Below are 27,523 nucleotides of genomic sequence, written 5' to 3'. Positions count from 1 at the left end.
TCACTGAAGAAAATTTTTATTGTCTGCTCTGTGGTTTGGAGCAGTATCAATAGTTTCTGTGTCAGAATCATGTCTCACAGCCAGTCCCAAGCTTGCAATACAACAGGTTCCATTCTTCTTCACCAAGATACTCTTTGATTTCAAATCTCTGTGAGCAATAACTGGCTTTCCTTGAGTATCAACAATCTCCATGTGAAGATGGGCAAGACTGCTGGCTGTGGACAGAGTGTGTTTGAGCCCTTCCTCTGTAACAGTGTATCTATTCAAGTAATCAGAAAGGGATTCATGCTCATGGTAATCTGTCACCAGCCATAGCTGAGTTCATGTGCCCTTGTCTTTCTTGTCTGCTGCTATAATCATAGGATGTTTTCATGGCGTAACAACACAGTCTGATAAATCTCTGCCTCTCGGAACCATGAACATTCTTTCCTAGAAGAGAATATCTTCACAGCAATTTCTTTTCCCTGCCACTTGCCTCACCAAACTTCTCCAAACCGACATTTGCCAAAGTTTTCTTGTAACACAACAATCCTGGCAATTGTTCTCTGAACAAGCAGCTGTAAATCCTACCTCCCTGATAGTAGTGATCCTGCTGCCACCAACATAATGAGAAGCAGCTAGCAACCAGTAGCATCTCCATGGTCCCACTGCCACCGTTGGTGGACTGGGCTAGACCTGACCACAGCTTCTGCTCAGCAAGCCTCCCAGGCTGGCCTCGAACTTGGGATCCTCCTGCCTCTGCCTCCTTCAGCAAATCCTACCTGCATGCCACATGCAGCTCAGACATGGGCTAGGGACTCCAAGGCCACAGGCAGGGGCTTTTACGTGAATTCATGCCACAAACATTGGGTTTCCAGATGTAGCACCAACCTTAAAAGGTTTTATAATTAAAAAAAAAAACCTGAAGCCAGATATTGGGGTGAAAGTTGAAAGATCGGAGAAGCAGAACAAGCCACAGCCAATTTCACCTTGCCAACTCCTTAGCTTATCCTGTTTCCATGAATCTTCAGACTTAAAGCCTCAGTCCTCACCCTGAGGGTCTCGGTTTGAACTGCTGCTAAGGTCCTGTCTCCTCAAGCCTTATATACCATTCTCCACCCAGCCATGTCACTTCCTGGGATTAAAAGCATGTGTGCTTTCCCAGAAAAGGCATGAGATCTCAAGTGCTGGGATTAAAGGCATGTGCTGCCACTGTCTGGCCTCTGTCTAATCTAGTGGCTGGCTTTGTCCTCTGATCCCCAGATAAGTTTATTAGGATACACAATATATCACCATACCCTGAGCACAGTTTCCCCTCCCTCCTCTTCCCCAATATCCCTTATCTCCCCTTTACATACACCGCCATCTACTCCTCTGTTTCCGTTCTTAAAGGGGCAGGCTTCCCATGGGTATCAGCAAGGCATGGCATATCAAGTTGCTGTAAGACTAAGCACTGCCTCCTCCTGTATTAAGGCTGAGCAAGGCAATCCAGTATGGGGAATAGGTTCCCAAGGGCCAGGCAAACTGTTATGGACAGCCCCTGCTCCCATTGTGAGGATTCCCACAAGTAGATAAAGCTATATAACTGTCACATATATGTAGAGGGCCTAGGTTGGTCCCATGCTGGCTCCCTGGTTCTTATGAGCCTGGTTAGTTGTTTCTGTGGGTTTTCTTGTGGTGTTTTTTACTCCTCTGGCTCTTACAATCCCTCCTTCCTCTCTTCAGCAGGATTCCCTGAGTTCAGCCTACTGTTTTGCTATGGGTCTCTGCATCTGTTTCCATCAGTGACTGGATGGAGACTCTCTGATCACAACTGGGATAGTCACTAATCTGATCATAGGAGATGGCTAGTTCAGGTTATGTATCCACTATTGCTAGGAGTCTTAGCTGGGGTAATCACTCTAGATTCCTGGGATTTTCCCATGCACAGGTTTCTACCTGACCCTCAAAAGTCTCCCCTTTCCAGTCATCTCTTTCAGTACCCTCCCCTTCCAGCCACACCTCAACTTGATCCCTGAAGGTCCCATTCCCACCTGGCACTAGTCTACCCAAGAGATCCCTGTAGATGAAATTCTGTACAGTCTTATTAAATAAGAAACACAGAGCCAAATGCTTACCACGGCTTATGTGTCTGTTTTCTTTTAGAATCAGGACCACAAACCCAGGACTGGCACCAAACATAATTAGCAGTCCTCCTCCCCATAATTAATTGATAAAGTCAATTCATATGGAGAATTTTCTCAACTGAAGCTCCATCTTCTATAATGACTAGAATTTTGTTAAGTTAATATAAATCTAGCCAGTATACCACCCATTTTTAAATGATATCATTTGGTTTACCTTGGAGAATATTTAATTATTGATATATTCTATCTATCAACCCTGTCCAATATGCAATTTATAAATATTTTCATCCATTCTGTCGGATTAGTTGCTTTGTTTCATGATTTCTTTTTTTCTGTACAGAGATTTTTTTACTTTACTATGTTATCACTTGTGTATATTTACTTGTGTTTCCTGTTTTTTAGCATCTTCTTCCATAAGATTCCTTGCTCATATCTCTGTCTAGAATCTTTTCCTTGATGGTTTTTTTTTTTTGTCTAGAAATTTTGTATTTTCATGTATTGCATTTAAGTCTTTCCAACATTTTGTAACTGGTGAGAGACAGGTATCCTGTTTTATTTTTCTGCATTAGATATACAAATTTTAGAGTAAAAATTGAACGAATAATTTACATGAGTAAGGGGTCTTTAAAGTTATAAAACAGATATAATGCATGTATACATATATTAAGATATGATTTATTAGACTGGCTTATATAATATGATCTAGAGGGTTGAAAAGTGGCTCTTTTCACATAGACATGGCTGAGAATCTGAGAGCTGCTCAGTTCCTGAGGCTGGGTGCCTCAGCATCTGAAGCTCAAAGAAGGTGGATTCTGATGTTAGGAAAAGATACAGTAGCACCAGTGTAGATGAATTTTGCAGCAAGTCACACACACACACACACACACACACACACACACACACACACACACACACACAAACCTTAGATTTTTTTTTCTTCAAGTTTCTTTTTATCTGGGCTGTCACTGGGAGCTTCTTCCCACATTTATAATGGTCTTCCCATTTTTTAAGTAACCTGACCAAGAAAATCCTTCATGGGTCTGTCAGCCAGCTTATCATTAGTTAATTCCAGATTCACTCAAGTTGACAAACAAGATGAGCATGATATTATGCTTTCTCCATGGCCTGCTGTTGTTGAAATCATTTGGCTGATACAGGAGTTTACTTCTAATCTTTCTACTTGCTCCTATTTTTCTGTGTATCTGTTTTACATCAATCATAAATTGTTCGCATTGTGTAGCTTTGTGCTCCATTTTGAAGTCAATGCAATTTGTCTTTCTTTATCATGTTACTCAAGGTAGCAAGTAGTTTAATATGTTTTTCTGTGTATATATACATTTAGAATCTCACTTTCTACTTTTGTAAAGAATGCCATTGGTAGTGTAGTAGTGAATATTTTAAATGATATACTACGGAAGTGGCTAACACTTTGCCTTCTGTGTAGATGGTACTCCAAATTATTGATCCTTCATAAGAACCCATACTTTAAAATTTGCTTAGAATACCAGGCTTAATTTTAAATTGAATTCTGCAGCTTGTTAAGGATTTCTATTTGTCTTATTTTGTAACTCAAATTGCTGAAAGGTCTTTTAATTAAAAAAAAAAAAAAAAAAAAAACAGGAACCTGATGTTGTGGTAACTGCTGAAAGATGAGAGAGACAAAGGAAAAAGCCACTGCCACATCTCACCTCTCCAACTCCATGAATCCTCTGACTGAATGAATGCGTCTGAGTCCTCAGCTGAAAGCTCTTTAGCCATAAAAGCCTTAAGTTCCTGTCTCCTCATGTCTTATATACCTTTCCCTGCCCAGCCATATCACTTCCTTCTTAATGCTGGAATTAAAGGCATGTGACTTCCCAAACAAAGGCATGTGATTCCCAATTAACTGGGATTAACAGTGTGTTCCACCACTGCCTGGCTCTATTTCTTTCCTAGACTCACAGAGAGCCAGATGGATCTCTGCCTCCCAAGTGCTAGGATTAAAGGTGTGTGCCACCACTGCCTGGTATCTATGTTTAATCTAGTGGTTTGTTCTGTTCTCTGATCTTTAGGCAAATTTTATTAGGGTACACAATATATCACCACAGATTTTATTAAATTTAAAAGGTAGTACTTACTGTCTGTGAAATAAGGGTCTTCGGCCCATGCTGCGTGTCTATATGTGACCAACAAACATAGATAGTACTCATTAGTGACAAAATGCATTCTTCAAAGTAGTAAAAGTGTGGTTTATGGGATGAAATCACACCATTATCTGATTGTGCTTCATCAAATAGGGACAGGACAGGTACAAATAGATACATGGAATATGGTCCTCATATACTTAATTATATTCCTGCGACCATCTTCAAATAATCAAGGAATTCAGAATTGCTTAAGGCTTGGAGACTGATTCTTTTCAGATAACTCTAATAATAGGGCATCTATGTATGTTTTGGGAGGGTAAGATTCTATTACTTTGTTTCTCAGCCTTGGATATTTATTTTCCATTCTATTAAATACAAGACATGGAACTGTTGAACATGATCAAAAGACTAAGTAGAAGGTTTGCAAAACATGCATGAACTAGTAGGAGCTTTATTACTTATATTAAGTAAGCAGGATAATAATTATTTGTGTAGCATTTCAATGTTTACAAACCATTCATTTTACTAAGTTTCTGTGAACAAGTTAGAACTTACATTCTTATTTGTGTTCAATTAACTAGGAATCCAAGGCTCAGAACAGCTAAATTAGTGCTACAAAATCCTTCAGCATCTCATTCATCTTTTCATTCCAACCTCTTACTACATGCTGCTTGCTCTATTTACAATTTGCTTTTTCTCTGATCTTTTACCTCTTTGTATTGTTACTTCCTTCTTAGCTCTCATTTTTCCTTCTTAAATGTTATAGCTTTGGGAAAGTGTAACTTCCTACATACCACTATGATTTTATATATGCCATTTTTACACATGCATGTATTACCTTTCATTCAAAGTATAATTTACTCCTAATTTCATCATTGTTATTTGAACATGTGCTCTCCTTTCAATTATAAGTTCCCCAAGTTTAAGAATTCTATGCCTTGGTATTCACTGTAGCTTGGTTCCAAGTTAGTACTCCATATATAACCAAGACTTGTAATTATTTATATCATAAATGAAGGCAACTGAAAACATTGAATGCTAGTCTTTTGATATAAGGTGAATTAGTAGAATTTAATAGAATTCCAAATTTAGATTTACAGTTAGTTATCATTCATAAAGTGTATTCTTTTCCTGTTCATCATTTATGAATATAAACATACCCCTTATTTTCAGAAGCAATTAATTGTTTTCATTAATTATCTCACTTTAAACTGAAAACGTCTTCCTATAAACCAGCTCCCAGGTCATATGAACAGGAATGTCAGGTTTGTCTCAGCAATGGAACCATTTTTCAGTAACAATTTTCTGTATTAGTTACCCTTTTCATTAGGTTAGCAGATTATGGCATAAAGCAGGTGGAGAGAGATTTATATTGGCTCATGTGGGATAGAGTCCATCCCACTTGGGAATACATGGCAGGTTTCACAGTGGTTGAAATGTGATGCTAAGTCTTGTCACATGGCACCCACCAGGAAGTAAAAAGAGCTGGTGCCCAAACCATGGCCAGAAAAAAAAAAAAAAAGCATACATAGTCCTTTTTCTATATATTCATTTCGCCCAGGAGTTTGGATTTCCTAATGGTTCCACAAACTCACATATTAGTGCTACCAGTGTGGGACCATGTGCTTAAATATCTGAGTCTAATGTTACCATTATATATCCAAAAAATGAGAAAAGAAGAGGTGTGTGTTAGGGGTAGGTGGTGGCAAATGAGACTGTTTGAGTCACTCTCTGGTCTATGGTCCAGAGAATGCTGGTGAAGGTTCTTAAACTTATGATCATATGGCATCATCTTTAATTTTGTACCTTTACTTACTTTCTCAATAATAATATAGAAATATATTAACCATGTAAAATAAAAATGTTTAGTATATTATACATGTTGATACAAGTAAAGAAACATGAAATTTAAGTGTTATATTCATGATCAAAAAAGGCACTTCAAAGTTTTTGTACTTTCCCTTTCTTTTTTAAATTTAGGAGGCTGGAGCTTGGGCAAACATTTGGAAGGATTGGGTAAGAAATTATATGATATGTACTAAAGAGACAATCACTAAAAATATTTGAATGATACAAAAAATGTGGCATATTGATAATGTAGAATACCTGAGAAGAACAAAGGTCATCTGAATTGTCATTATTGTTCCATCCAGACACTTGTTTTCTTACACACCTACAAGTGGGTCCTTAGAACACCATGGTAGAAGAGACATACCCTATAGTCAAAGGTCAAAAATATCTGAGCAAGGGATATTGAGACCATGACTGGAAAAAGCACAGGAACAAATAGCCAAACTAGTGGAAATGCATGAACTGTGAACCAATGGCTGAGGAGCCCCCATGGAACTGGACTGGGCCCTCTGGATAAGTGAGACAGTTGATTAGCTTGAACTATTTAGGAGGCCCCCAGGCAATGGAGCTGGGACCTGTGTTGGTGCATGGGCTGGCTTTTTGGAGCCTGGCGCCTATGATGGGACACTTTGTTCAGCCTTGGTGTAGGGAGGTGGGGACTGGACCTGCCTAGGCTGAGTCTACCAGGCTGGGCTGACTCCCCAGGGGAGCCCAACCTTGCCTTGGAGGAGGTGGGAAATGGAGGGGTGGTTTGGAGGGACGGTTGGGAGGTTGGAGGAGGAAGGACAGGGGAATTTGTGACTGATATGTAAAATTAAGTTAATTATAAAATAAAAATACTATTTAAAAAAAGAACACACACACATACAAATATATCTGAACAAACAAAATTTACCAAGTTACTCCCAGTTTGTTGTGATTAGGTTATTTCATCTTTGTGACCAATCATTTTTCTAAATGGTTGTCCAAGGCTGTCTAATTTGTATGAATCTATGGGTCTTGATTTTGGAAGTTCCTAGTACCACACAAAATTTTATATAAATAAATTTCTAAAATTTTCCCATGCTAATATGTTTGTTACAGATGTATTCGTCTTGAACCTTACTAACCTTGCTAAAACAGACAAAAACATAATATATACATGCACACACATAATGTGTGTGTGTGTGTGTGTGTGTGTGTGTGTGTGTGTGTGTGTGTGTACACAAAGTTCTGTGGTGTCATAGTTGGAGATAGATTTGTATCAGGTGGTGCCTTTAATTCACTCCAAACTAAATTCTAAAGAAACTATCTGTTGGAAGTAACCTGTGGCCTTAAATTAGAAACCTGCCTCATTTATACCTAAATGATTTTAATGAGATTGTAAAAATATTAATTTGACTATGATATTTAGTGCAGTGGCATCATTCATCCCAAAGACATATATTTTCATTCAGTTTTGAAGCATAGAGATTCTATATTTATGTTTTTTCCTAGCAGCTGACATAAGAGTTAATTGTTATTTATATTGATAACAGTCCAAAAATCAATTGGAGCCACTGCCTCTCTGCTCCTGAGTGGCTAAAGAGACTGTGACACACAGGAAAAGTCTAGTGTAAGAAAGGCACCTGTCAGGATATCGAACGCCTTGCCCTAAGGCTATAAACAGCCCTGGAGAATTTGTCTCCTGATGTAGTATGTCTAACTTGTCTCATTCACTGACTATGTTGACATGAATTGCATGACAGAAGAATGGAAAGGGAAGGAGTTGCAAGAATTTTTATGTCCTATTGACAATATACTCATTGCTGTATGAAACTAGGAAAAAAGATCCTTTCAACTGTGATTTATAAATGTGAACAATCACAAATAGAAGAAAAAAATCAAGTTAGACCTTTATGCATATTTTCAATAGATCCTCTGAAGATGTGCATATGATACACTTCTTATGGAAATAAATTCCAGGCAACCTTTCCTATCAGGAGAATGGCTCCTCCTATGGCAGAGGCTCACCAGACAGCTTTGTTTTAGTGATCAACCATCTTCTTTTCTCTATTGTCCATATATCAGAAAATCAAACAATAGAAAATGAGTGGAATTAGCTCTGTGTTGCTACAAGTGATGGTAATCCACTAAAACATGTGAGAGAAGTATTTGGAAACAATCTAAATCAAAGACTTTATAGTGATTACATTGTTCCTCTAGGGGCGTTAGTGGTTCCTCTGGAATGGATTTTATTGAGACCCTGCTTTGCATACTGGAGTTTTTGGCTCTTACTGCATGTATTCTTTTTAACAGTAATTATATTTTAAATCCTTAGTAGGATAGGCAAAAAACAAATGAGAAGAAACAAATTCTCATTTTTTTTTTCCCTAACACATAGAATATATTATTCCTCTATGCTAAATTGACTGATAAACTCTTACCACATTAATCTTATGACCTTGAATTTGGTCAGCAGTCCTACCTTTCTAATATGGCTCTTTGTTACAACCTTAACCTTAATTCTCTCTCTCTCTCTCTCTCTCTCTCTCTCTCTCTCTCTCTCTCTCTCTCATATATAATATATACATATGTAATATAATATATGTATGTATGCATGTATAATATATTTTTTTCAATTCTGTGGTTTGAATATAGAGATCAGAGGATCACTGTATGAGTTAGTTCTCATCTTGCTGGTTAATAGAACTCTGCTTGCCAAGCTTGCCAGTATGTTCCTTTACCACTGATTCATCTTAGTGTTCATAAGACTATTTTTCTTTTACATTGGTTTTTGTCCTTGTGGTTTCCCAATGGCTTGAATTTCAAGATTGCATTTTCAGTTTAGGAACATGCTGTGGATATCCTATAATTACAATTAGCAGTGTCTGGAAATATAACTGGAAGGTACTTTTAAAACTCTGGGCATTCATATGATAGAAGTCAGCCATTATTACTCAATCTCAGTTTCAGGTTGCAGCTGGTATGTGCTCTCTTCCCCCATCATCTACCATGGATCAAAATTCTGTGATAAAGTTAGCAACAGTAGTGATAATTGTTATGGAATAATCTAGGACTGACAATGTCTAAGTAAAACTAGCAATTTATATAGTCTTCTAATAGATAAAAAATAAAGATTAAATTATACAACAAGGTCTCTATAAATAGCTTACATCAACTTTCGGGGGGGGGGGAAGTAAAGAGATGAAGCCATTCAATTAGAGAGAAGCTCATTTGTCCATAATCCAAGTGAACTATTAAAGGTAAGAAATGAAAGTCTGGAAGCAATATGAATTTAAAAAAAGTCAAGCTACACTTTTATCAGAGAGAACCCCCTCTGTAGTTCCTAATCTATAGGAGCCAATGCAAGAGTGTAGATATGGAACCATTCAACATTCTTAGTGATGAAGTAAATTATTTTATGACATGTAGGGCATAAGGTAAAGGAGCTATAATTGAGTTCTGACAGAAAATATTGCCAATTGCCCTTTGAAGAGTTTCTATATTCACTGGTAATACTAAGGACAGTGCTAGTCAAACTGTGGTAATCAAATAAAGTTATAAAAGTGTGATATGTTATAGAAGCCAATAAGCTCACAAGAAGAGGTCATTTAAACACATTATTAGCAAGACTATTTTGCATCACATTTTTATTAGCCTATATGCCTCAAAAGTTGATCACTATCTTTATGATTAATCTAAATGGGTGTCAGGGAAAGCAATATTATTGAGAATCAGCAAAACTTTGAATGAAATCAAGTTGCACTGGGATATATAAGTATTTCTTAGTTAGGTTTTAGCTGTTTTGCCAAAATACCATGAACAAAACCACCTTGGGAGGAAAGGGTTTAGTGACTTGACCTCCCCAATCAGTCCATCATTGAGTAAAGTCAGGACATGAAGTCAAGCAGAAGTAATAGCAGGAGCAGGCAGTAACATTTCTTCCTAGCCTGCTGAACATGGCTCACTCACCCTGATTTCTTATACAGTCCAGGACCCCCTTCCCAATGGGAGCACCACCCACAGTTGGCTGGACCTGTTATATCTGTCATTAAGAAAATGTCCCACAGACATTGCTCACAGTCTCACACATAGAGATTCTACTTACAATACTCAAAATCCAATATGGTTGAGCCAATTACATAAATGATGTTTTGTCTTCCCAGATAAATCTAGTTTATGTCAAGTTGAAAAACTTACCAGCAAAAGATATATCCCTGTAGCTGGAGTTTTTTCCAGTCCCATGAGGGCCCACAGCCACCCAGACCCAAGTAAATACACAGAGACTTATATTACTTATAAACTGTATGTCCGTGGCAGGCTTCTTGCTATCTAGTTCTTATATCTTAAATTAACCCATTTCTATAAATCTATACCTTGCCACATGACTCATGGCTTAGCCCATATCTCTACATCTTACTTCTCATGGAGGAAGTGACAGCTGGCAGCATCTCCTGACTCAGCCTTCCACTTTCTAGAATTCTCTTATCTGCTCATCCCACTTATACCTTCCTGCCTGGCTACTGGCCAATCAGCATTTTATTTATCAATCAGAGCAGCATGTTCACAGCATACAGAAAGACATCCCCAGCATGTTACATTTAAGATAAAATGTTTAGATTACACATATAAAACAAAAGAAGGAGATAATTAAGAATATATTTATGGATATGAGAAGGAAGTGACAATGTCAACAGGAATAAGGGTGAAATGAAGAGGAGGATTTCATTTTGCATGAGGTGAGAAAAGGCTCCTGGCACCTAACTCTATAATGGCTCAATGAATCAATTGGCATCTCTATGCAGTTTTCAGGAATGTATATATATTAGTGGTGTTTGATCAATAGGATTCTAAAAATAGTTCTACAAATGTCCTTCTTTTGGCTTTACACAGATTGATCTCAAAGAAATTTCAAACTAACAAAAATGTTATTCTTCTTTAATCAGACAAATCTGATATCATAAATGAAAACCAAAAGAGAACAGTGATTACATAAATTACTGTCTTTGTTCCCATCATTTAAAAACAGACTGTGTTGATATTTAAGTGAGGCAAAAAGAAGAAATGCTATAAATATTCAACAATATCCCAGTAACAAAAGAATATTGATTTAATTATCTGTACCATGTAAATTTTATCTGTCTTAAAGATATTTGGTTATGTCTCTAAAAATAGTTACATGTCTATTTAAGAGATGTAGCATTGAAAGAATTGAATTAAAATCCAGTATTATTAATTTATCAATTAGTATTTATCATATAATAAAATTTAATAAATTCAATTCCTCAATGCTAAATATGTTCAATGTATGCACATACATGTATGCACAGTGCTCACAATCAAATACCTTGTCCTTTATACTCCTATTTCAAGCATGGACAGAGACTCCCACATTTCAGTACTTGAAGTAACAGGAGATTTCTCCCTCAGTGTCAGAGTGGATACTACTGATCTACCATGAACTTCACAATTTAGAAAGTGATCTAATTGAGTATAGGGCTAATGAAGAAAAGAGGCACACAGAGACACTGAACAGGCAGTACACTCCAATAGAGACACACCACCTGCAGCTGAGAAATGTAGTGTGTTTATTTTTATAGATCTGATTAAGGAGATGGGTTTGTTGTATATAGCTGATCAAGGAGGCAGATTGAGCTAATCTCAATAGGAGAGTGCTGTAAGGGTGCAGTTTCAGAATACATTCACAGAGAGGGAGCTTTGGTGGACAATTTTTGTTCCTACTGTCCATAGCTACACATGGACCAGGGGAAGGCTTTGTTATTTTTGTGGATTCAAGGCATTGGAGTACTTGACATGGTCTCTTCATATGAAAAATATATATATTCACTCAGGACTTCATTTGTTCTTATATATTCACTCAGGACTTCAGCAGCTCCACACATGGTGGTGGTTTTGCTTTTCTTTTTCTTTTCAATAGCTGATGCTTGGTTCAAATATTCTGACATTGCACACTTAAGTCAGCTTCTAGGATCTTAAATCCAATCTGTGTTTCCTAGAACAAGAAAGAATGGAGGCAAAACATCTCCTTTATTGATGCAGACTGTCATTTCATAGAATTGAATATCATGGAATGCAGTTCTTTGTTCGATTGCTTCCAATCTGGATAATACTTACAGTGTCAGCTTAGATGTAGTAGATGTATCTAATTTAAATATAAAACCTCTACTGTTTTCAATGCAGAGGAAGAGGAAGGTATTTAAATGTGTAAGCATGCCTTCTCTTGTATTCATCATTATAAGGAATTCCTAATACGCAAGGTGTGAACACTCAAACAACAAGGAGGCAGCATTACTAAAATAAATGTAAACAACCATAGTCAGCTCAAAAGATCTCTAAATTGCTATGGAAGCCACCTTGCAGAGCTTAAGCACAAAAACTAGATAGGGTAAAAGAATGAGAAAATTCATCACATGGGGAGTAGTGAACTATAAATCACGTTAGCCTTTTCCAAAAATCACAATCATTTATCAAAAGTGAATTCCTTTATAATCTGTTCATAGATAGTGCTCCCTAGAAATAAAAGGATATGTTTAGCCATTCAATGATAGAAGTGAATTAAAATTTGTAAGATCCCTCCGAGTATTCTGAACACTATACTTTACTTACCTGTTTTGAAAAAGAATTGGAATCATTGACAGAATTTCATTATATTTATCCAACCGGCATAAAAAATTTGGCTTCCTGAGCATGTTCCACCTTAAGATAGTACTTATTCCAACTGCTTCTGAGTCTTCATCTCTATTTGGCTTATATTTAGAAAGAATTTGATATTATCAATGAAACTACAGCACAAATAGTACGTGTCAACTCTCATAGTTCTAGGATTTAACAGACTAAGATGAATGACTTCATCATTGAATAAATCATTACTAATCACAATATGTGCATGTGCATGGACTGTGCAATTGAGACTAGAGGCACTGCAGCCTGCCCAAAACTAATTGCTAAGAATGTGCCAGATGTTGTAAAAATCTGGACACATTTGTGATAAAGTCGAATGGTACAAATTTGGTATGAAGCTAGAAGTGCATGATTTAAGAGTGCAATCTATATTTCCGACATTATAGGTCAAAGATATATAGTAAGTATAGAGAGTCTTTATTAATATTGTAAAAGGTTATTTCCCTCTGCACTAAAAACCATTTTTTTTCCTTTTTATGTCTAGATCCTAATAGATACAGTCTTGGCGATAAATTTCTACACTCATGCAATGGGCATCAGTTGTTCGAAAAATGAAAAACTAGGGTTTAAATTAGAATATCATTCTCCTTATCTCAGATATTAAGAGAAACACCTGTCTTTTTGTAATCAAAATGTATAATAAAATGGAATTTTTTCTTAAATTCTAAGATTTTTAGGACAGAAGCAATATGTTAAAAGGAGAAAAAAATATGCCTTGGCACTTTCTGATTCATTTAAAATTAAGCTGCACATCTCCACATTAAATAATAAGCAAACATTACTTAGAGGTTATGGGTATCAATATTTCCATTTTCTATGCATTGTTATGGTAATAAAGCCTTTTAGTCAAGGAAAATATGAAGCCATAAACCTTAATGCTCTATTTGAGGAGCAATTACAGCAAATTATAAGCAACTGGGTTGTACAAAATTGCAATGAATAAAATTTTAAAGTATAATAATATACAGTAAGCATTTATATGACTGATACTATCCATTTATTTTAAGCGTCAGCCTTTCTAAAGATAATTACAAAAAAAGCTGGATTCTTGAAATAATTATCATGTTGATTACTTAGAGAGATAGGGTTCAGATAAATTTGAGAATAAGAATTTTAATAGAGCTCTTGAATAGAACACTATATTTTCTGTTCCATCTCATTTAATGAATTGGGAATTGTGGCATGCTTTAAAAAGTAACTCTGTATATGTATTCATTTAATACATTTGGTGAAATAATTGCATATTTATTGCCATCTCTTTCCTACTAAATATTACAGAACCATTATAAAACTTGAAGCCTTATATTTATATCTTCCTTATGAAAATCAATTTTGTTTTAATGTATAAACTCTTTAATTTCTGTATATAGGTAAAGTATGGTATACAAAATTTAAAAGGAGTCATTCCTCATGTGTGCTTTTCTTAAGTCATAAAAGATCCAGTAGAATATGTATATATTTGCATTACAAATTTTCTTCAGTTTTTTGCAACAAATAATACTGTTATCATCTATTTACTAAAGACATTTTCTAGGTTTGCTCAGTATGTTTGGTAATTTAATAATACATGGAATTGTCATTTAATCATAATCGTGCTATTTTTAGGAGACTAATAAGATAATTACATGAATGTCATTGGAAATTTTAATTGCACTTTATAGGGTTTTGCTCTGCTTTGGTATGTAACATGCTCATTTACTTACACATCTTCTTAAAAAGATATTTCTATTCCCCTACAGCACTGGGGATGATTTGCAACCAATAATGATGTGTCTTTGTATGTTATTTGTTTATTGAATAACCTTTAAGAAAAGTTAAGCATAGTTATAAGAACAGTATAAATTAAGATGTAGTTGAATAAAAACACAATATGTGACTTCTAAATATCCAGAACATTCTATGTGGCTTTTGGTAATTTGAATACATATACATTGATTGCATAACAGTATAAATGCAGTGCAATAACATATACAACACTAAGCACATGTTTCATCTGTATTGTGCATTTTTTTTTGAGACAGGGTTTCTCTGGATAGCTTTGGAGCCTTTCCTGGAATTCCCTCTGTAGCCCAGGCTGGCCTCAAACTCACAGAGATCTGCCTGCCTCTGCCTCCCAAGTGCTGGGCTGTATCATGCATTCTTAAAACACTACTGTGCCTATAAGATTTGCCAACATATTAGACCTGTTCACTTACATTTTTATAACTTGAACTACTGACAAGCACTGACTAATTCAGAAGGAATCACCTGTGTATCTCATTAATTAATTGATTTTTCACTTGGAAATTAAAATAAAAGAATAAAGTTGTGTATTTAGATAGTACTACTGGTGAGTAGAATTGTCTACATGGATAAGATAAAGCTCAAAAAATAAGAATGTAAAACCATATGGGGTCAGAAAAAAAAGAGTATGGGCAAGCAGATTAAACTTTATCATGAAAGTAGACATACACAGAAAGTAAGTTCACACAGCCATATACCTAGAAAAAAAAGGGAGATCACAATGTATTATGAAAATACTATAAGATTCACTATCTGGAAGTGATGCTTTTCTTTCTTTTGTTTGAGAATGGTATCTATTGAATTGAATTTTACCTCAATTACTATTCACTATAAGTAGTTTTAACATATTTTCCCCTCTCACAATCAGAAACTCTTACATTTATGAGAATGTCTTAGTTTGATTTTTATTTTTGAAATAAAACATTGAGCAAAATCAACTTGTGCAGGAAAGGGCTCATTTGGACTACAGTTTATAGTTTGTTATCAAGGAAGCCAAGGGAGGAACTTGTAGCATGAATTGGGAGGCAGGAATTGAAGCAGACACCATGGAAGGGTGCTGTTTACTCTTTATCCAGTGTGCTTTCTTATACAGACCAGAGCTATCTACCAGGGGTGGCATTGCCCACAGTGTGCTGGATCCTTCCACTTCAACCAATACAATACCTACAGTCCTTTCTAATGGAGGCAATGTTCCCTTTTCCCAGATGACCCCAGTTTGTGTTAAGCTGACAGAAACCAAACCATCAAAGAGAAGAAAACAAAAAGATGTAAAAATTAGGAAGAAATAAAGCTATAGTATTCATAGACAGTTTTAGTATGTTTTCATTTTAAGTGTGGGTTTTCAAAGAACTGCACAGTCAAAGCTACAGGTGAAGAGAACAGTAACTGGGTCCTGATGAGCTTGGTAACACGTCCATGGTGCTGGTTCCTGAAAGCAATTAAGATCCCTTATTTCACACATATGATGAGCCATGGGCAGGCTTTTAACAGCTATTTTCATTCTTTATAGATTTTTATTTCCGTAAATGAGTCCTTTTTGTATTCAGGACCCACAGGATTGATGAACTGCTATGGAAAAACTTCATAATCTCACAGTTAATAAAAAAAATATTTGCAGAATCTGAAAAGAGAAAAGTGTAGAAGGGAATAAAAATATTCCCAAAGAGTAGCCCAAACCTAAAAAGAGAGTGAGGAAGACCAGAAGATTAAACATTTATTTACATATACTGTTGTGGGATACTTGTACATTATGTGAAGTTGTATTGCTGTGATTGGTGTAATAAAAAGCTGAGTGGCCAATAGCTAGGTAAGATGTATAGGCAAGACTTCCAGGTAGAGTGAACACTGGGAAGAAGGCAGAGTTGACAGCAAGACATGGAGGAAGCAGGCTGGGAAGTAGGGACATGCCCACATTGCAGAAAATAGAGCAGTATTAATGGATTAATTTAAGTTATATGAGTTAGTGGGACAAGCCTCAGCTATGGCTAAGGTTTCATAATTAATAAGAAGTCTCTGTGTCATTATGTGTGAGCTGTCAGCCCAGAGAAAAATCCATCTACAGTATATGACTGTTTGTTTAAATGTATTTTATGTTATAGCTGTGTGTAGGGTGCCTGAAAAATCAACAAAAGGACTTCAGATTCCCTGGGACTAGAGTTATGGATGGCTGCGAACCACCATCTGTGTAGTGGAAACCAAACCTGGGTGCCCTACAAAAGCAACAAGGACTTTTACCTATTGAGACAGCCTAGCCCAGACAGAGATTTTGATCACCAGGTTATAATAGCAGACTTTTCTTAAACTATTTCTTTCACAATCTGAAGTATTGTTGGTACAGTATAAAATCAGTTCTACAGCATCTGGCTCATGTAGATGTAACCATCTCATTAAATAAGAAACACAGAGCCAATGCAAAGATGAAAGCCCAAGAGGTCAGAGCGATAGCTAAGAGCTAAAATACTTACCCTTCACTGTCACTGCTATCTTCCTCAGCAAGAGACCTACTTCCTGTCTGTCTTTTTTATAGACTTTCTATTCTGCCTTCTCATTGGTTGTAAACCCACCCACATGACCTCCTTGTCACTGTCTGTCTGTACAGACCTCCAGGTCTTCTATGGTTGGTATTGAGATTAAAGGCGTGTGTCTCCATGTTGGCTGTATCCTTGAACACACAGAGATCCGCCTAGCTCTGCCTCCCAAGAGCTGGGATTAAAGGCACCACCACCTCCCAGTTTCTGCTATGGCTTGCTATTAGCTCTGACCCCCAGGCAACTTTATTTATTAACATACAAATAAAATCACATTTCAGTACAATTAAAATATCACCAGTGGCTCATGTTCATCTGTCCATCCAGAACCTTTGTCCGCAAGATCTCAGTATTGCTCTCTCTCTCACTGAAAAAAAAAATTCCAATAAGGAAAAACAGAAACAAAACAAATAAACAAAAAATAACATATCTCAGGTTGTTCCTCTTATTCCCTGGAGAATGTCTTTTGTTGACCGGATTTTTCATCTTTTCTTTTAAGAATAACCCTTTTACCAGCCAACATTCCTTGTGCAAATTCTCTTGCTTCTTTCCAAAAAAGCAGATGGCCATGGTTATTAAAAAATAAATAAGCATACTACATTTTAATGGTTTTCAATTAGTGTTTTTGAATGTCTTTTATATTGCTATTAAATGCCTTAGTGCAGGATCAGGGTCCCAGAATCAGGTCCTTATCTGCCTTTGTTGGCTTGGGTTTCTATTTTGAATACTACTTTAGAAGAGCTGTATTTTGGGATTATTCCTCGAATACTTGGAGTAGAGTTTACTGGGTTTTTTTTTTGTTTGTTTGTTTGTTTGTTTGTTTGTTTTTTAATTACAGACTGGTACAGCTGTAAAGGAAAGCCCTTTAATAAATGTAATAATACATTTTAATACTTTTTAATAAAAGGGTATGCTAGTGCCCCTTGCTGGGGCCATCAACTCTGTCAGCACATACCTATTTTCTTAGGCAAGTATTCTGGCCTTCCTTTTTGGAGTCTAGATGCAATAGCCTCTTCATTCCTGCTCTAAGGACAGAGACCAGAAAAACAGAATCTGCCTCTGGACCCAAGGCACAGTGGCTCAGTGCTCCTTAGGTCAAATGCATAGTTGGAGTTGCCTGTGTGTATGTATCTTTTGACAAATGTAATATTAATTGACTATGTAATCAATAGGGGTCGCTCATTATATATATATATATATATATATATATATATATATATATATATATATATGTATATATATACATATATATGTGTGTGTGTGTGTAAAATTTATTATATATTATAAATAATTATTATTACTAGTAGAAACATTCACCCTCAACCCTTCGATATCCACAGCAGGTGACAGAGCTGGCCCTGGGATCCAGAGAGGTGGAAAACTATCCCTATTCCCCACCAACTGCGGCACACGGGATAACATGCCCTGCGTCCCACCTGGGCAGTACACTAGAGCTGATTCTGTTGAAGGTTATGTAGACAAGCCAACCCTGAGGGCACGAGAGTAGGAGAGCTGACCCCGTGCCCCCTCATCTGCCTTATGGTGGCATGGGTGAGGGAAAGATGCCCCCCCACCGCTTGCTTTCTGTGGTAGGTGAAAGAGCTGGCCCCATGATCACTAGAGTGCAATACTCACTAGAGTCCCTCATCAGCTGCAGCACACGGCACACAGAACTGGCCCTGCAACCCACTCAGGCACCACACTAGCACTAACTCTGTTGTCACAGGTCCAGGTGAGCCAGACCTCCTGAGGGTGTGAGAATAGAACACACACACACACACACACACACACACACACACACACACACACAGCCATAGTACTCCTGCTACAGCAATTGGGAGAGAGGGTTCTGTACCTTGCCTGGGCAAAACAGTGGGACTGGCCTTGGTGATGTGAGCATGGGTGAGATGGACCAATGGCCTAAGAACAGGAGAACAGATTAGATGGGAAGTCCAAGGCAGTGCTGGAGAACTTTCAGTGTGTGTTTGGGGAGGTGGTTTGAGACCTGGCAGGCTGACCAATCCGGCTGATACCCAGGCCCAAGACTGGTGCTGTGAGTTGACCCACCCCAACATCCACCTCATCTATGGACTGTGAGAGCAGGGAAAGGGGATGAACCTACAGATCCAAAACTGCAGGATCTCCATGACACAGAACAATAGCTGGAAGTCCAGAGGTCTCAAAACAGACTGATGACTCATGGCAAAAAAACACTTGCAAATGAAGATGAAAGGAATAAAGGGTGAAATGTCTGACTCACTGAGCTACACCACAGCTTCCACAAAGAGGTTCTTTCCTTCCTTCCTTCCTTCCTTCCTTCCTTCCTTCCTTCCTTCCTTCCTTCCTTCCTTCCTTCCTTCCTTCCTTTCCTCCTTCCTTCCTTTCTTTCTTCCTTCCTTCCTTTCTTCTTTCCTTCCTTCCTTCCTTCTTTCTTTCCTTCCTTCCTTCTTTCCTTTCTTCCTTCTTTCCTTCCTTCCTTCCTTCCTTCCTTCCTTCCTTCCTTCCTTCTTTCTTTCTTGTTCTGTTTTGTTTGTTTGTTTGTTTGTTTGTTTGAAATGGCTTTTGGATTTTCTTTTAAAAGTTGTTTTGCTTTGGAGACAAGGTTGCAAGGGCAGAAAGTGGTTACGGTGGGGGACATGGGGAAAGAGACAGGATCAGGATGCATGATGTGAAAACCAGAAATAATCAATAAAAATTAATTAAAATTAAGTTAATTAAAAAAACTTTCACATGAGATATCTCAAAGAATTGTTATCATGGGGAGTACACAACAACTAATTTCACTGTTTTGAACAGAAAAACCAAGTAAGAGAACAAAGTTCCTTTCAAGTGTTCTACCTCAACTGAAAAAGGAATCCCTCTGAACTCCTGTTTATCTGTCTCAGATCTTATAATCTTCCTGTGCAGATGTTCTTCATCTTCCTCAGGCAACTGCATATACTCCTTACAGGGAGGATGCCAACCAGTACACTCCTGTGAACCAGTGCGCAGAACAGACCAGTGTTCTTACACATTGGTCATACTATTCTCCCTTTTTTCCCCAGGTAGGATTATACAAGTAAATAATGCCTTTCATTCTTGTTTTTTTCTTTTCTTTTTTGAGACAGACCTTTACTTTTTACTTAAGTGTTTTACTGTTTGTGTGTGTAGATGCCTGAGGAGTCAAAGAAAGGGGAACATAGGATCTCCTAAAACTGGAGTTATAGCCAATTCTGAGCTTCAAGATACAGATTCTAGGAACAGAATCCCAGTCTTCTGCAACAGCAATATATACTTCTGATTGCTGAGCCAACATTCCAATTCCAAGAAATACATTTTTTTTCACATGAGAAAACATGAAGCCAAATTGGACATTTCAGTCTCAACAACATCCATGAGAATCAAAAAAATCAATTACTGTTGCAGGAATCCTAAATTGTCTTATAATAAAAACCTGGAGCCAGATATTGGGGTAAATGCTGAAAGATCAGAAGAAACAAGCCACAATCACTTCTCACCTCTCCAACTCCTCAGCCAAAAAGAGAAGATCCTATCTCCACAAATCCTGACTGAATTCCTCTGAGTCCTCAGCCAAAAAGGCCTAATTCCTATCTCCTCTAGCCTTATGTTTATTTCTCTGCCCGACCATATCACTTCCTGTCTCAACCTTCCTAGTGTTGGAATAAAAGACATGTGACTCTCAAGTACTGGAATTACAGCTGTGTGATCTCAAGTGCTGAAATTAAAGGTGTGTGCCCACCAATGCCTGGGTTTCTCTTTTAAACTGTATTAATCTTGTGATTAATCTAATTAATTAATCAAATGGTGGCTTTGAACTTGCAGAGATTCAGACAGATCTCTTCCTCCATAGTGCTAGGATTAAAGGTATGTGCCACACTGCCTGACCTCTGTGGCTAACTCTGTGTCTGGCTCTGTCCTCTGATCTTCATGAAAGCTGTATTTCTTAGATTACAAATATCACCACAAATTTTGCCTAGTAGGATACTATGTAGACAACAGAAGCAAATACTTACTACTTCCCATCTACAAGTAAATATACTGTGGTATTTATTTATTCAGTAAAGTTTCAAGTAATGATAGCTTTGTCATCTGAATACTGTGCTGTGTTGTCTTTCAACATAATTTTTGAGTCAACAAGCACAAATATGATAAAAATAAATGATTCTACTTAGCTTGACTTATCTGAGTCACTGCTATTGTATATCTTACTTCTTCCAGATAATTTCAATTACTGATCAATAATTTGCATTCTTAAATCATCTTCATGACCATAGATTTCATATTTTAGATGTTGGTGACAGCATGGATTAATCTTTGCCTATACATGATATTGCTTCTGAATGCTACCCAATGCCTGCCATTTTATTATGTCTTAACCATTGAGTCTAGACATTTTAAATTCTTCCTTAGGCAGCCTAGTGGAACAGATGCTACAAGAAGTTTGCAAAAGTTCTCTATTAGCTACCTGTGGACTTCTCAGATATTGAAGGGGCTTTTTCTTTCAAGTAATTATTTAATTTTCAACTTGCCTATACATAGAATTGTTGAAGAGAAATAACTATAGAAACCTGAGATGTGCTAGGATCTCTGAGGATGCCACTCACAGGAAGGCCAGTTCTCTATCAAAACATCATTTTGACATTCTAGCACATTTTGCTTTGAAACCTAAAGAGACAAATTTTAATCTTCATGATCACAATGAGGAATGTACACTGTTTTGAAGTCATTACTTATTTTTTTCATATCTGGCCCTCCTTTTGATTTTCATTTATAATGGGACTAGATTGAAATGCCTAAGGTTAATGAGACAATTAACTTTATACATGATACCAATCACAAAGATTGTTTTACTGTAATTAACCATGGTGACTTCTAGCAGAATTTTTATACTCATAAATGCATTTTTTCAGTAGTACTAAAGGCTTAAGGGAATTATTTTAAAAGTTTAAAAGCACACAATACAGTCAAATGTAGGAATGTTTAATTAGCTTTTGTTACAGAAGATGAAACAATGTGAAATGCAGGTTTGCATTCGTCAGCAGTCTATCAGTTTCTAAACAGACACAAGCATTCACCGGAGAGTTTTCAGCCTGCTTTGAGAACCTCCTATTTGACCTTTTCTTAAGTCTATTTCTCAAATGTGCTTGTATTCTGAATGATGTATTCAAAATGCTCCTTTTCTGTTGACAGTACCCGATTTTGTTTTTTTTTTTTTTTTTTTTTTTTTTTTTTTTTTTTTAATGTGGAACATTTGGATAAATGTGCAAAGATGCAGCCCATAGCTTGTGCACAATACCGGATTTCAGAAATGGAAGAGCTGTAATGTGCTTTCTTCTCACAGTGAAGCTTGTCAGCACTTCATGCAAATGAATTTATAATGGGAAGACTTAGACCTTTGAAGATAAAACCACTGTCAAGATTTCACTGGCTTTGCCCTCTTACACAGGCCTGGAACTATAGCCATGCCAGGAGGGGGGCATTCCTATAGCCCTAAGTCTTTCAGATGGTGAGATAGGAAGTCAACCTCAGTCTAAGAGTTTGAGACAAGCCAGAGCAGCAAAATGCACAGAGAAGCACACACACACACACACACACACACACACACACACACACACACACGCACGCACACGCACACACACGCACACACACACACATATATATGCTTATAGATGTCATTTTAAGTGACTTCGTTTGGTGAGTTAGAGAGAATAAGAAGTCACTTTGCTAAAGGATTAATCATGCAGTGAATCCTAGCTGGAAAACAAGGTTTCTCTTTTAAAAAAATCTTAACTGATACATAAAATTATAATTATTTATGGGTATTTCTAAAACTTTAAACACATCTCTAGAGGTTTTATTTTTGAGCTCTCTGCCAGTGTTGAGTGAGGCAGTAATTAATTTGCTTCCCTGGTATTGTACGAAATTCTTTTTCATGTAATGTTTTTGAGTATATCAATGTTTACTTCTTCCTTTTTCTAGAATGACACAATGACATATCTCTGTACACTGGTGTCCTAATTAGTTTATCTTCTGACATAATTTTAATTAGCTTTATGATATTGCTTGCTGACTTTTCCTCATTGACAATTGCTACTGAGCTTTGAAGAAAATGGTGACATTTTTTGTGTTGTAACCTCATTTACTTTTTGAAATCCCTCCACATCTAGAAAAAAAAAAGAAATGTTTTCAGTTTTACTAATAGGAAGCTGAGGTTCACCAAAAAAAAAAAAAAAAGTGGATTTTCCCCCATGATCTTCTCTTTTTGACATCTAGGCTTTGGTTAGAGTTTTAAAGTATCTGCACAGGGCTCATCATTCTGCAAAGTGGCTTCATTGAACTCACTATATAAGAACATGGAATTCCCAGCCACGTCTGCAGACTGAATCAATGACCTAGAGGGAGCTGAGCTTGGTGTTTCGCTGTTTTTTGTTTTGTGTTGTTTTGCCTGATGTCAGTAGATAGCTCTGTGAAAATTTTCTTATATTATCTTACACTATTTATTTACAGTAGTTTTTCTGTTCTTCTAAATTGGAAACATACTTCTCATTTTGTTCAGCAATTATTGAGTATCCCTCGTGGTTTAGCATATAAGGATTGCTTATAAGATGTTGCACATTTAATATATACACAGCCTCCTTCCCAAATTACCTGAAAGATGTAAAGTAGTATTTAGGGATTTAATATTTGTTGTAGAATACACATTTCTACTTTTTTGTTGTTGTTGTTCCCCCAGAGTTCTAAATTATAATTTGAATCAGTTATGGAAACCAGCATGTGATCTCCAACTCCCTCACCTGCTTTTAAGTTCAGAGAGATTGCAGAGAAAATATTGGAATCAGGAATGCTGTGTCTGTAACTGGAATAGCCATATGCACTTTGAAAAATGTAACTAATATACTTATAGATGGAAGAAGAAACATGCCAAAATTTTAAACATATTTTCTGCTTTTGAAATAAAGATTTCAAATGTGACTAGAGCCAAATGAAGGAACAGATTACAATATGTGACAAGAATTATCAAACTCCAATGAATTAAACTAAAACTTCACATGTCATAAAGAAAGTATGCCAAATGGATAGAACTAGAAAAAATCCTCGAGACCCTAAAAGATATAGTATGTATCCACTTATATGAAGATATTAACCATTAAAGAAATGATAACCAAGCGACAATATAGAAGAAAGGACTATTAGAGACACATGGATCTCCCAGTGTCTGTGTATAGTAATAGTACAGATTTTAATAGGTGGAGTGGGGCCAGGAGAATGGGGACGAGAGGGTCGCATGGGGAGGGAAATGTTGCTGAGGTAGAGAATGTGGTAAGAAACAGAATTGAGGGGCATTTGAGGGGTTGTATGGAAACCTATTACAGGGGAAATTTCCTATAATATATGATGGCAGTCCTAATGAAGTCTCTAAATAATGAGAGAGACAGCTTCCAAGATAGAAATCTCTTGTCACCAAATAAAGCTTCCAGTACTGGGACTGGATTAACATTAATTGAGTTATTGGCCAATGGGGTACTATGGAAATCCCCAAACAACCCAGGCAGTTACCAAGACAATAGGTTGCCCTCCACAAACTGAGAGCAAGGCCCTAACTGCTGAAGACAACACCCACATAAAACTCATTAAACTCAGATAGTTAGAGCTGGTGCCTACATTGAGTCTTCAACCCTATATTTTAGTGTCTTTGGCATAGGAAAGCACCCTACAGGCTTTCAAAAGAGAAACATAAATAACAACACAGTCACAAAACCTCTGATCTACAATCTTTCTTGGCTGAAAATAGGGCAATGGGGGCACAAACTTGTGGGGGTAACCAACCAATGTCTGATTTCACGTAAAGCCTACTCCACAAGACAGAACCCATAGCTAACACTGCTTGAAGGACCAAGAACTAGAGAACAGATAACCAAGAGACCTAATATAAAACCAAATGCTACTGATCTAAAGAAGGGGAAAGTAGTGATAAAATGACTCCTAATGATATACTGCTATACTCATAGATCAGTGTCTTAATTCAACCATTATCAGAGAAGCTTCCTCCTGAAGCAGATGAGAACAAATACAGAGACACACAACTAGACAATACGCGCGTGTGCACGCACACTCATGAGAGAGAGAGAGAGAGAGAGAGAGAGAGAGAGAGAGAGAGAGAGAGAGAGAGAGAGAGAGAGAGACCTTGGAGCACATAGCTCTAAATGAGATGTCTCCATCTAATCCTTCACTCAGAGATCAGGCAACTCCACAGAGGAGAAGACAGAAACAGTATCAGAGCCAGAGGGCATGGAAAACACCAGGGGAACTACAGTCTCTATATCAGCTGAGCAAAGTTCATATAAACTTACAAAAACTAAAGCAGCAAGCACAGGGTTATATACCAGGTCCTCTGATCATATGTTATAGCTTTCAGTTTAGTATTTTTATGGGACTCCTGAATTGTGTGAATGAGTGAGTTTCTGATTCTTGTGTCTTCTCTTCAGAATCTTTCCCTTCTGTTGGTTTGCCTTGTCTAATTTCAATGTGATGGTTTTGTTTTATCTTATTATATTTTATTTTGTCATGTTTGGTTGTTATCTTTTAGAAGCCTGTGCCTTTCTATTAAGAGACAGTAATGGAGTATATCCAGGTGGAAGGGGAGGTAGGAAGAACTGGGAAGAGTAGAGGGAAGAAAAATTGTAATCAGGATATATTGTATGAAAAAAATGAATCTATTTTTCAATAAAAAAGAAAAATTTAAAGTATGCCATAGTTGTAAAAGAATGATAGCATTCTGTTTAACTAAAAATATTATATTAGGTCTATTTATTTATAAATATAATTCTATATAAGTGTAAATATATGTTTATAAATATTAGTGAATACATTAAATACAGAATATTAAATATTTTGAATTGGGTAACTGTATTCATTACTTTTACTCTGGATCTAATACAATATTTGGAAAATGTATTTAAGGAAAGATGAGTTTATTTCACCTGACAATTTGATGGTGAATGTGCTCTGTGAGTAGAAAGCTTGAGGCATCTGGTCAAATTGCATCCTTAGCCAGGTTGCTTTTTTGTCTAATCTAGGACTCCAGTCCATGAAATCCTACTGATCAGTCTCAAGAGTAATATTCCTGCCTAATTTAATATAACCTAGATAATCCCTGACAGACATATTCAGAAGCATCTCCCCTGGTGATAATCTATCTTTACCACCACAGGAACTAAGATTATATCTTTGCAAAGAGTTTCTAAATAAAATATCTTTTAAATAACATTTGTTCTGAAAACTGGATTTTGAATCATAAAGATAGACCTTATGACATCTGTCCTAATTGTACTTGACTACCTGTGGCCATGAGAAAAGTAAATAGTCCCAAGTCTTGCCATTTGCCCAGTAGGTGTGCCACCGATCTCAGTCTCAATGACCTCATGTAAATAGTGGTAATGATAATCTACCTTTCACGCTTAAAGTTTGCCAAAGTTTCTAAGGAGCACAATGTAGTTAGCAGAATATCTTCACAAACGGATCCTTCAAAAAAATTCTGTTGCTGCATTCACATCGGCATTAGAGCATGCAGATTTGAGCAAAAGTGGATTAGGAAGAGGTTTTGATTAACATAACATATCATTTTTTTATGAAATCTACTCTGTCCATGTTCTTATGAAGGGTTACTTTTTGACTTTTGTTGGAGTGGGGACTTTTAAAACGTTTCTTGATTACTTTGATTGATTCAAGACCATGACACTAAAGAGTTCCTATAATTGTAACACTGAACAATGCCAGTCAATCAGTCAGTCTCTCATAACATCTTAAATCTTAAAAGAGAAAACGTGAACTGTTTCTTTCAGGGTTCAGTGAAATTCACTTGACATCTGAAAAGCTCACAAAATGTATCTCTTATCCCACCATTTCAAACATAAAATTAATGACTTTGCAGCCACACTGATGAGAGCAGCACTTTTAATGTCTCTGATGGAATGAAAGGCGCAGTAGCAATTGTGGATGGCCCCTTGTGACGAGGCCCCAAGGCAGTGGAGTTCTTCATACACAGATTTACCTTGTCAAGAACTTCAAACCTCCTACCGGAGTCCAGAGACGCCTCCAGGAACTTCTCACTTGTTCTTTCAGAATCAAAAGCGCCGGGCGCCATCACGATTGAGCATGAGATTGGCACCTAGGAATGGCACTGAGAAAATGTCCTCCGACATCTGATTGTTCCAGCAGCCAAGTTCTCGCAGTCCTGGATAATGATGTGAATATCCCCAATGCTGAAGGCATATTCCCTGCCAAGGTCACTCAGCAGCATATCCTGCTTCTCATGTGTTTATAATTTACTATTGCTTTTAAGCAGAGGCCAATTAAGCTTTTTGAAGAGCCAGCCTCCTCCCAAGGTTCCAAAAGGTGTTAAAAAGTGATGAGTGAACACACATCTTCTGAAGGGAAGCATCTATTTAATTTAGAGTTGATGTTTTGT

The 27,523-nt window shown here is 36.9% G+C and overlaps 1 pseudogene; it reads right to left on the bottom strand.

Annotated features, from left to right (window-relative positions):
• LOC121829667 (TGF-beta receptor type-1 pseudogene) lies at positions 1-27,199 on the bottom strand (annotated as a pseudogene).
• Positions 27,200-27,523: the final 324 nt, after the last annotated feature.

The sequence above is a fragment of the Peromyscus maniculatus genome, chromosome 5, assembly GCF_049852395.1.
Source record: "Peromyscus maniculatus bairdii isolate BWxNUB_F1_BW_parent chromosome 5, HU_Pman_BW_mat_3.1, whole genome shotgun sequence".
In the NCBI taxonomy this organism is placed as follows: Eukaryota; Metazoa; Chordata; class Mammalia; order Rodentia; family Cricetidae; genus Peromyscus; species Peromyscus maniculatus.
Note: the sequence above shows the minus strand (reverse complement) of the source record. Positions and strands in the feature narration are given on the sequence as shown.